The sequence below is a fragment of the Dendrobium catenatum genome, unplaced genomic scaffold, assembly GCF_001605985.2.
Source record: "Dendrobium catenatum unplaced genomic scaffold, ASM160598v2 fragScaff_scaffold_542, whole genome shotgun sequence".
NCBI lineage: Eukaryota > Viridiplantae > Streptophyta > Magnoliopsida > Asparagales > Orchidaceae > Dendrobium > Dendrobium catenatum.
The window spans coordinates 4,993,345-5,004,520 of record NW_021319004.1 but is presented as its reverse complement, the minus strand read 5'-3'; positions in this window follow the sequence as shown (position 1 = coordinate 5,004,520).

The window sequence follows — 11,176 nt, the reverse complement described above, 5'->3', positions numbered from 1 at the left end:
TTAATCACATGCATACTTTTCCTTGTTTTAGATTTACTTCTATGAGCCAAATGACTAATTCTCCAAAACACAAATTTACATTTAACTATATGATATATGCGTATATAGATGGTCGAAGAATAAGTGAAATAGAAATGTAGTAAATTGAGCTTCTACATATGGGCATTGACTTTGATCTGACTACATTCAATATTCTAATTAATTCATATGAATTGTCAAATATCTTCCCATAAAACCATTATAATTTATATCCAATGATACAATTGTCACTAACGAAAATCTTGAAATGAATATTATACAAGAACAGTGCTATTTATATAAGAATAACAAGCAAATCTAAAAATATATCGAGTAAATGTAATAATAATACAAAACATTAGTGTAATTGAAATGCAAATTACACTAAAATAAAACCTGCATATGCTTCGACAAATGCGATAAATTTGCAAATGCCAATGTTTGAGAATGTTGTGCAGGTCAAATATTCAAATTTCATCCTCTTCCATGAAAGGACTGGAGTAGACCTGACTTGAATCATAGAATGCCTTTCAAATTCCTATAAAAATAAAAGTGATTTTAATATCAACCCGATGATGGTCATGTTGACTAAAAATTTCAAATGGAGGGGTCAAGTCTTAAAACTAAGAAAAATATGAATTCTTAAAATAAAATTCATCACTTAAAACTAAAACCCATCCACCTCCCATAACTATTTATCGGGGGTGATAAATTTAAAATTAACCTTAGCTCACAAAGAGTGAATGTCGTGTCGGGTGTATCACTAAGATTCATCCTCAAATAGTCTCTTACCAGTAGAAACATAGTACGTGCCCTCTGATCGGGTGGTGTTTCTTTAAAATGGAATAACTATATTATGATAATGGCTAAAGCTTGTATCTTCCCTAATAGTATTAAAACCTTGAGTAATGAATGATAGGATGTAATTGATAGGCATAAAGCCCTATATTAGCTAAGGTGGATTTAGATCTAGCCCCTAAGAAAAACACCACCCCAAGCCTATATGGTATTCTTGGAGGAACCAACCCATGACTGCCAATAAGGTGCTTTCTGTTAGGTTGGATTGACTACCTCCTATAGCTAAGTAGACCAAGGACCATATCAGCCCGGGATAATAGAACCATAGGATCTTGATCAGGCTCATCTTCATTCCCCCATCACCAGTTTTAAGATTATGGTGATAAACTTTAAAGTCTCAAACTCCAAATTTCATATCACAATCAAACCATAAAATTGTTACTATTATATGATGGATTTTTGACCGAAGTGACCTCTTTAATGACTAGTCAAGGGGAAATTAACTATAGGGGCTTGTGCCTTTAGGAAACCTAAACTCTGATTTATAAAGTCCTCACAAAATGAGGGTGAAATCTCTAGGTAATCTTTAATTCAAAACCAAATATTCCTTCTGAATATTTACCCGGAACCTAAGCTCATTAAAACTCTCCGCCATCATATTTAAAAAAGGAGACGACATTGAGAGGGAGGGGCGCTAGAACTTTGGAGTCCACAGATTTCTAGTGACTCCTCTAGGGATTGATTTCTTTTTCCATCTTCAGTTAGTTATACATAAACGATAATAACAACAAAATTATTAAAATCATAGTAAATTCATCAAAGTTAGGGTTTAAAAATACATAATAAAATATAACTTGATATATATATTATTTTATTCACTCTAGTCTCTACACTATGAAAGTGTGGGGTGATGTATCAACTTCCAATTATTAACCCTTTCCTTTCATATGTGTAGAATAAAACTATAGAATACTCCTTTTACCATCCAAGTGAAACACGATGCTAGCATTTAGCTAGCCAATGCTATTATTAATACTAGAAATTCTGAAGCCACCATCCGATTTGGTAGCTTAGAGTTTTTTGCAGCTATTTTAATGGCTATTATTATACTTATTCATGACATAATTGTTCAAGGCCATAATGTGAGGCCTAATTCTCCTGAATTTTATGCATGATGTGCTTATTTTGTGTAATACCCATGAGCTATTAGAACTAGTACTACTAAAGAAGTTAAACAAAAATAGGACCCAATCCTCCAAAGGCTCTCACATCCTAAATATTTAACTATGAAGAAGACTGATGTCAAGTAGAAGACTTTGTCAATTTATCAAGCATCATCACATTATTGATTGAGATTTTTCTACCAATAAGGTATGATCATGAAGCTTCCTCATCTGGAGGAAGATTATCCGGAAGGGAGAGATAAAAAATAAATGTTGAATTATGATCCCAACACTAACTAATAATGCATTCATCAACACTCCCACCATTTGATCCATAGACTAACTTCCCCACCCATAATAAGTTTACAAATCTAAAATGGGTTGTTGCAAACTTGATCCTAGTAATGTGATTTTGATGATAATAAATATTATTGTGTTTGTTGATGCTTTCTCTTAATTCTATGATATTTTATTTTGTTTTGTATGTACTAACATTTCAGAAAATCAGTCCACCGTTCACTTGCAATTTTGATCATCTCAAGACTAGGTAGACTAGGGTTACAATATATACTTTTCAATTTAATTTGTATTTTTCCTTCTTAGGTTGTATCATATAATTGGGTGGATATCATTATTGAGTAACCTTGCACAAACACAGGGGGAGAGATTTTTTTTTTAAGTAATTCGTACTGTATGATTTTGGATTCATGATGAATGATTTTGTTTTATATTGTACAACTTTAATTTGTATTATACGATCTATTATGCCTTGTTTAAAACCTAGCTACTAGAGGTTAAGAAAGATACTTATTATGTGTTGATCGGACAGTATGATTTGGTTCATATTGTACGCCCTAATTAAAATCTTTCGAATTTAACTCCTCGATATCATGCAATCAAATCATAGACAATTATTATCACCATTCATACTATACAAAATAGTTCGTACAATATGATTGATAGTGTACAAAATTGGTCATCCTAGAAATTGTACCAAATGAAATCCAAAATTTTTATACTGATCATACTTTATGATTTCCACAGTGCTGGATGATTGACAGTGTACAAAGTTAGTCATCCCAAGAGTTGTCCCAAATAAATAAAAGAAATTTCTATAGCTTGTACCAGCATATCTTTTGATTGTACTGTACAAAGTGTTATAAAGGTTGAATTATTCATCTGCATGAATTTTCTAGATGAGTCTAAATTGCACTGATTGTATGGTACAATACATTTATCGTACTTTACAAATAAAAGATGGAACTCTTAAAAATTAGGGTTTCTTGAAGCCCACTACTGAAGGTTTTTTAATACTTCCATTAAAAATCTTTGGCTGTTTAGAATTTAAGAGTGAGAGCCATGAGGGAGAGAAGAAGGAGAGTTTTGTGAGAGAAGAGAGAGCGATTTTGTAAAGTAGAAGTTGGAGGGGATTCACATGGTTTCTCCAAGTAAGAATATTGCATAGTATCTACAATAGTTTGTCTGGATGCTCTGTGGCTTCAAATAAGTTCTTCAGCAAGGATCGTGATTCTCTGACCATCACTTTGAGGGTGAAAATAAAGTTATGGTTTTTTGACCATCACCTGGAGGATGAAAAAAGAGTTGAGGTTCTTTTCCTTTAAAAGATTCACAATTTTCTACCGCTTCTGGTTAGTGAAACATCATATGTACTGGTTTCTCTGTTTTGTTGTGAGAGCAAAAGGAGAGTCATTACTATTTAGTACTTGATGTGGGCGAGGTTGTCCGAATCACTGTAAATTCTAGTGTATTCATTCTGATTATTTTCCGTGTTCTACAATTATATGTGTGGTTGAAAAATATGATTTATTTTCTTGTTATAAAATTTTCTTATTTTTGCATATGTTGTGTCGATTCTCGTATATGGGTGTGAAAGTTTTTTTAAGGATTTCTTTTTTCCTTCTTTTTTTTTAATATCCAATTCATCCTCCTTCTTAGTTAGCCTCAAGTTAATTCTTAAAGGTTTAACAACCTTCATGAACTTTCAAGTGGTAGTGTGATTCATAAATTAAGTTTTAGAAAACTTTTGAAAAATGATCAATGACTAACTTTAAAAATTATAATACTACCGTATCTAGTGACAAAATTGTCTATTTTTTAGTTATTGAAGAAGTTATAAAAAGATTTTCTTTCTGTTAAATAAAATTTTAAATTTCCAATTCACCCCTCCCCCTCTTGGTTAGCCTTGGGTTGGTTCTTTTAGGTTTAATAACCTTCACAAACTTTCATACCCGAATAGCGTTAGGTTAGTTCTGAGTTTGACCCAAACCCAACCCGTGACCCAAAATTGATAGCCCTAATTAAAATTAAAATAATGGGTTTTTGATGACCATCAATGGTTAAGGACTTCACCAATCAAATGGATAAATGTTAAATTTATGGTGATATCATACATCAACCACCAAATCCATTACCGCACTATAGTATCCTAACCATTTAAATGTGGGTGACAAATTTAATTGGGCTAATCAATCCACCATCATCAGTTGGACACCATTTTATATTTGTACGAATAGACTATTTTCTAAATGGGTTGAAGCAGTTCTATTTAAAGAAGTCACTGATAATCATGTGATCTTCTTTACTCATAATATTGTTTGTAGATTATGGGCACCACTTTGCATAATCTCAGATAAGGATCCAACTTTTAAAAGTATTAAGATTTGTAGATACATTGAGCGACATAAAATTGATTGGTTTTATTCATTAATTTATAATCCAAAAGCAAATGGTTTAGCAAAATCTTTCAACAAAATATTGATAAAACTGCTCAAGAAGAACCTCACTAAGAATAAAAGAGAATGACATACTAAGTTGTCAGAAGAATTAAGGGAATATTGTACTGCATACAAGAAGCCAAAAAAAAAAAGAAACTCCTTATGCATTAGTGTTTGGAGCTGAAGCTTTGTTGCCGCTAGAAGTTGAATTATTGTCACGTCAAGTAGTTGTTCAGTATGACCTTATGGTAGAATAAATGTATTGCTTATGAATGAAAGTGCTTGATGCATTAGATGAAATCAGCCACCAATCTCAATAGAATTTAGAAATTTATCTAGCAAGAAAGGTAAAATTGTTTGACTGTATGGTACACAATTAAGCATTTCAAGAAGAAGAATTGGTCATGGTGCTAAGAAGAACAATTTCCTACAATAAAGAATCGGTGATAAATTTGATTCAAATTGGGAAGACCTTTTTGTCATCGAGAGAGTGTAATAGGGAATATCTTATAAACTCATAAATATGGAAGTTCGAAGACTTATGCCCCTGATTAATGCAAGATATCTGAAGATAAAAAAAAAATAAGTCAAAGATAACCCCTACAAAAAAGAATACATTTCTAAGATTTATTTAAAATTCTCCTAATATACATGGGACATTTTTAATAAATCCCTAAAAAATATTTAAAATCACTCATGATTATATCTCTATATAGTTACAAGGCATAAGCTAATGCCTTCAAGTAAATATATGATTACTATAAATGTTAAAGAATCATCTTCAAATTTGCTAAAAACTTAAAGTTTATATTGACAATACATTTTGATATGAAAACCTCAACAAATCAAGTTTAAAAAGCATGAGCTGTTATAGTACAAGTTAAACACTTAAATTGGTATAATATTAATCTCAACAAGCCTATATGAAGCCAGTCACTGATAGCTTCACCTACTCAACAAGCCATGATATGATGACGTAGTAGGAAAGCACCAATTATTTTTAGCTCAATGAAAAATACTATCAATTTTGATGTTTATCAAATTTATCAAATTAATGTAATTTAGATTCACAGCTAAAAAAAGTGGATTGAGACAAAATCCAAAAAAGAATTCTCAAAGGCATCAAGCTACAATTAAAACTTTTTTCCAGTTGGAGGCATTATTCCTTCATTAAATGTTTCGAGCACAGAGCTAAGATCGAAGGAGCTTCTCTTCTTTTACAGGTCCGATAAAGCATAAAGCTCAGGACTGAAAAAGTCATCCTTTAATTCTTCTAAATCCATAAGCCAAATTAAGGGAATATTGTTATCATCAAAGTACACCATGCATAAAGTTCTAGACTAAAGGTTATTCACCATCAACTTAATAAAGCCCAAAGCTTTTAGGTCACCGGTATACACTCCTTCACTAAGCTCGCCAAAGCATGAAGCTATGGTAGAAGGTATATTTTATTCCTCATAAAAAAATTTAGATGATAAATTAAGTAACCTTCTTCATTACACCAATAAGGTGAATCAACACATCTAATTTACACAAAACATCACATAAATGATTTCCTATATTAGCATATCTTTTAGAGATATCTAAAAGGCCCTTAGTGTGACATCTAAAAATCTAATTTTAGAGATCTATAGGGTAAACTAAATTGCAAAAAACATGATATTTTATAGAGCGCATATCATATTTGTTGGGAGGCATTTGTTGACCTCTAACTGATGGAATATCCCAACTATCTCCTATACGTTCTCAAAAGGAAATTGTCATAATTCACATAATAGAAGAAAAAATGAATGGAAAGTTTTCACGTTTACCTATGCTCAATTGGAAATTAGAATTTGACTTTCGCTCTCGAGCTTTCTCAGGTTTCTTTTAAAAGAATCACTACTGCACCTCCCTTTGTGACCTTGTCCTCCAACAATACACCATCAGTGTTTATCTCTAACTGCACCGTCTGCCACACCTGATCGACTATCGTACAGAAACTTCTCCGTTTGGATTTTCCAAAGCCGTTGAAGCCACACAGAGATTTCTCTTATTCTCACGAGGCCACATGGAAGAATTTCCCTTCAAATCCCTCTAAAACCCACTTATGATCATTTTATTTGGCACCCATCAGCTAGAAATGATGATGATGATGATGAAGAGGAGGAAGATCGTGACTCTCATAGTTAGGAATCATTATTATTTTCTTTTGATGTTCTTTGTAATTCTTGAGAGAGAGTGAAACAAAGAGAGAGAGAGAGAGTGATGATTATAGTTACTTTTATTTCTTTTTTTATGTCTTTTCTTGGGGGATCCCTGTGTTGATGTATTGATGTGGTTCTTATGTTATGCTAGGTTGGCTATGAGAGCCATATTAGATATGATCACATAATGGTGCTTTAGACACTAGTTATCTTTCTTTATTATTTTAGCGGATTGTATTAATTTCCTTACGCTTGCTATCATTTATAAAAGGCATATTTTATCTTATATCAAATTTTATTTATTCTAGTGTAATTTAGTTTTATTATTTACATTTGATTAAATTCCTTTATACTTAAATTATTATACATTATCCTCTACAAATACTTGCACTTTGATTATTTACTTAGCCAAAACAAAATTGATAATTAAAAATTATGAAAAATTAATATAATAATAAAAACCTAGATGATAGTTTAAATGACTAAAGCATAATAATTCATAATTTTAAAAGTATAATGATTAAATAATATTGATCACTCATGAGTATAAGTAATGTTATGTTTTATACGTTAAATTACTAGTGAAATTGTGATATTTTAGCTATTTTGTGCAGGGAAAGTATACTAAAGGCATGAAATAACAATTATTATATAACATTGCAATGTTGGGCACTATACCAATGTGACACCATCAATAATATTGTTGGAGCGCCCAATATGGATATGACAGTGCCGAGTCTCTATTTGATAGTGTCGTGATGTAGGAGTGGTCAACACTTCAAAGCCTAGTCTCTATCTACATAGCACCGCGACACCAATTTTTAGTGCTGCCAAGCTGAGGAGATTGCCACGTTGATGCCACAGTGCACAAATGTCAGTAGATCCATGGTTTTATAGTTGTAATTGATCAGGACACGATCTTCTAGTGAAGTAATGCATCGATTAATTAAATAATAGGTCTACAGTAGCAAGTACCATAGAGGAGGAAATTCTTCAACGTTGCAACATTAGTTCATTTTATAGGCATCGCAATGCTAGAATTAATTTTCTATGTTTTTTATAAATAGTACATTGGTAATGTTAGTGAGGGCGTTCAGTCACTTAGTTAATTTTAGTCTTTATAGTGCTTCTCTACAATTTCCTTAGGGCTGGCAACTAAGGGAAATTAAGGAGCACTATATCCACTTCTTCTTTTTTTTTTTTTTTTTTTTGAATAATTACAGCATTGCATTAAAAGAGAAGTATCAAAGAACTAGATACAAGTAATAAAAGGATCACATTCCTCCTTGATTAAGTCCATCAAGAAGGAAGGGATACCTTCTAAAGAAAAGCTATAAAAAAAAACTACTTTCCAAAGCCAAAGTAGCACAACAATTAGCTACTTTATTACAATATCTATAGGCATGATGGAAAACAACTTTATTGAAATCATTTAAAAAAAATAAATCCTTTGCCGGCCACTTATCAAAAGGCCATTTATTCTTCTTCAATGAGTCTTGAATGAAATGGATAATATTGACATTATCACTCTCAATGATCAACCCATTGCATTCCAACATCCAACTCTAAAGGAACTCCTTCACCGTAATAACTGCTTCCATTTCGAGTTGGGCCACATCCCAATGGATATTCTTCTTCCCAAATGCACTGATCAAACGGCCTTTATGATCCTGAAAAACACCACCAATGCCACCAAGATTGGAGCTAAGCAAAGAGGCATCTAAGTTAATCTTAATCCAATCTTTCAGTGGAGGGCACCAAGTATTTGGAGACTCCCTAAGGATATTAGTACCGCAACTAGTAAGATATGGACTAGATTTGGAAATAGCTAAGAATAATGCATTAGAAGAAACCATAGAACAAGGCAATGCATCCTTGCCATGCTTCACATAATTCCGGTTCTTCCAGGATAAATATACCACTGAACAATAGATCTTGGCAATACCAGAGTTACAATTTGATAGCCTTTTAAGCTCATATAAACAGCAATCCAATGAACTGAAAACAGGAATCATAAAACCCCATTCACGCATCATCATGATGACTTCCAACATATATTTACAATGAACCATTATATGTTCATATGATTCAACCACTTGGCATCCTCTAGCACAAACATCAATCTCAGTGATCCTATGATTCTTAAGAAATAAATTAGTAGGAATCACAGCTTTACCTAACCTCCACCAAAAGATTTCAACCTTCTTACTGAGTTTAAGCTTCTGCAACCATCTGTAAAAACCAACATCTTCAAAGGTATATCTGTTGAACAACAACTATTCATATACCACTGCAGAGACAGTCTTACCCGAACACCATTTCAGCAGCTCCATAGTATCCTCCTCCACATAATCAATTTGAATTTGTCTAATTAAAAAAATAAGCTCCGGATGAAAGGCCCTTTGTAGCAAATTGAGATTCAATTCACAATTGTTTACCAAAAGATGTTGAACATAAATACCATCTAGCAATTCACAATCCACATATGTTGGCCATGGATTGATGCTTCTATCCAGCAACCAGACATCATTCAAGACATTGATTTTGTCACCCTTGCCCACCTTCCATCTTATAGCAGTTTTCAAATTCTTTCCCCCATCCAACATAATCTTCCACGCACTAGAAGTGATTTTCTTCTGATCATCATTCATAACATCGTCACCATATTTAGCTTTCAAAACTCTATGTAATAAAGAGTCCAGCTTCTGAATAAAATTCCAAGCCAATCTAGATTTCAAAGAACCAATTCTTAATAAAGTAGAGTGCAAGCCCAACCCACCCATACTTCTCGTCTTGCATAACTCACCCCAAGCAATATAATGCATACTTTTGGACCCATTATTCTTATGCCATAAAAAATTTCTACAAAGTCTTTCTAACTCATGTAAAACTCTTTTGGGAACCAAAGAGTGAGTAATAAGGAAATTTGGTATAGAAAGTAAAGAAGTCTCAATGAGAGTAAGTTTACCTCCCATTGATAATGATTTCTTACCCCAAGAGTTGAGTTTGTCCATTACCATACTCATAAGTTCTTGAAAATCTGCCATCCTAATTCTTCCAAGTGAAATCTTCACTCCCAAATACTTCATCTCCTTGACCTCCTTGAAGCCGAGAACTCTAACAATTTTCTTCTTCATAGAATAACTAACCACCTTGCCAAATAAAATCTATGATTTGCTGACATTGACTCTTTGCACTGTCCACTTAGAAAAATCCTTCACTATAGTCTTCAGTGCATTGGCTAAAGTAATGGAAACATGAGAAAATATCAACACATCATCTGCGTAAAGAAGATGTGTGATCCTTGGACCTCTAGGTGAAGTCTGAATGCCAAGATTCTTCCCCCTTTGCTCTAAAGAGTTGGAAATGAGTTGAGAACACAATATGAAGAGATACGGAGAAAGTGGACATCCTTGACGGAAACCACTCTGAGCACAAATCCAATTGGAGTTCCTTCCATTGATGATAATAGAAAACCTCACTTCTACAACACATTCCATAAGGAAGTTAGAAAACATAGTAGGAAAGCCATACCACTTAAGAACCTGAGGAAGTGTTATCCATCCCATACTATCATACGCCTGTTCCATATCCAATTTAATAGCCATCAACCCCTTCTTATAAAACATTTAGTGAAAACCTTCTCAATTTGATCTTCCTCCACTTGTATCATATTGAACTCATCTTTGACCTGATTAATACGGTTTCCATTTCTTCTTTCCGAAGCAAAATTCTGAAAAAACCTTGAATTCGTATCTCCTTCCTCATGCCATCTTACTTTTGCTCTTTGATTCCACCAAGCACTATATCCACTTCAAAAGAAGCTTTGGTTTATATTTGTGGAAGCAATTTTATAAGTTTAAGAAGGAGTGTAGAGGAGATCATTGAACACATCTAGTGATATTTCTTGTATACTTTCTATCTTTTGTGTAATTAATAAAAATGAGTTTGTTTCACTTATTCTTCATGTCTGGTTAAATTCTCTAAGTTTGGATTGATGGTGTAAATGGAATGTGGAGTACTAATGAATTTTCGTCATCAATAATTTAATGATGTTTTAAATATACTAGGTGTAATTATAGTTAAAAGTGGTAGTATTTACAAGTAAGTATTTTTTCTCATGAGATCGATACTCAACTCTATCACTATATTACTTGACTTGGCATGTATACTTATGTATGTTATGTGAGGTTTTTATAATTTTTATATTAAAATGCCTAATAATTATTTACAGATTGATAGAGCCCTATTATTTTTATAATTCTTAAGGTTACTC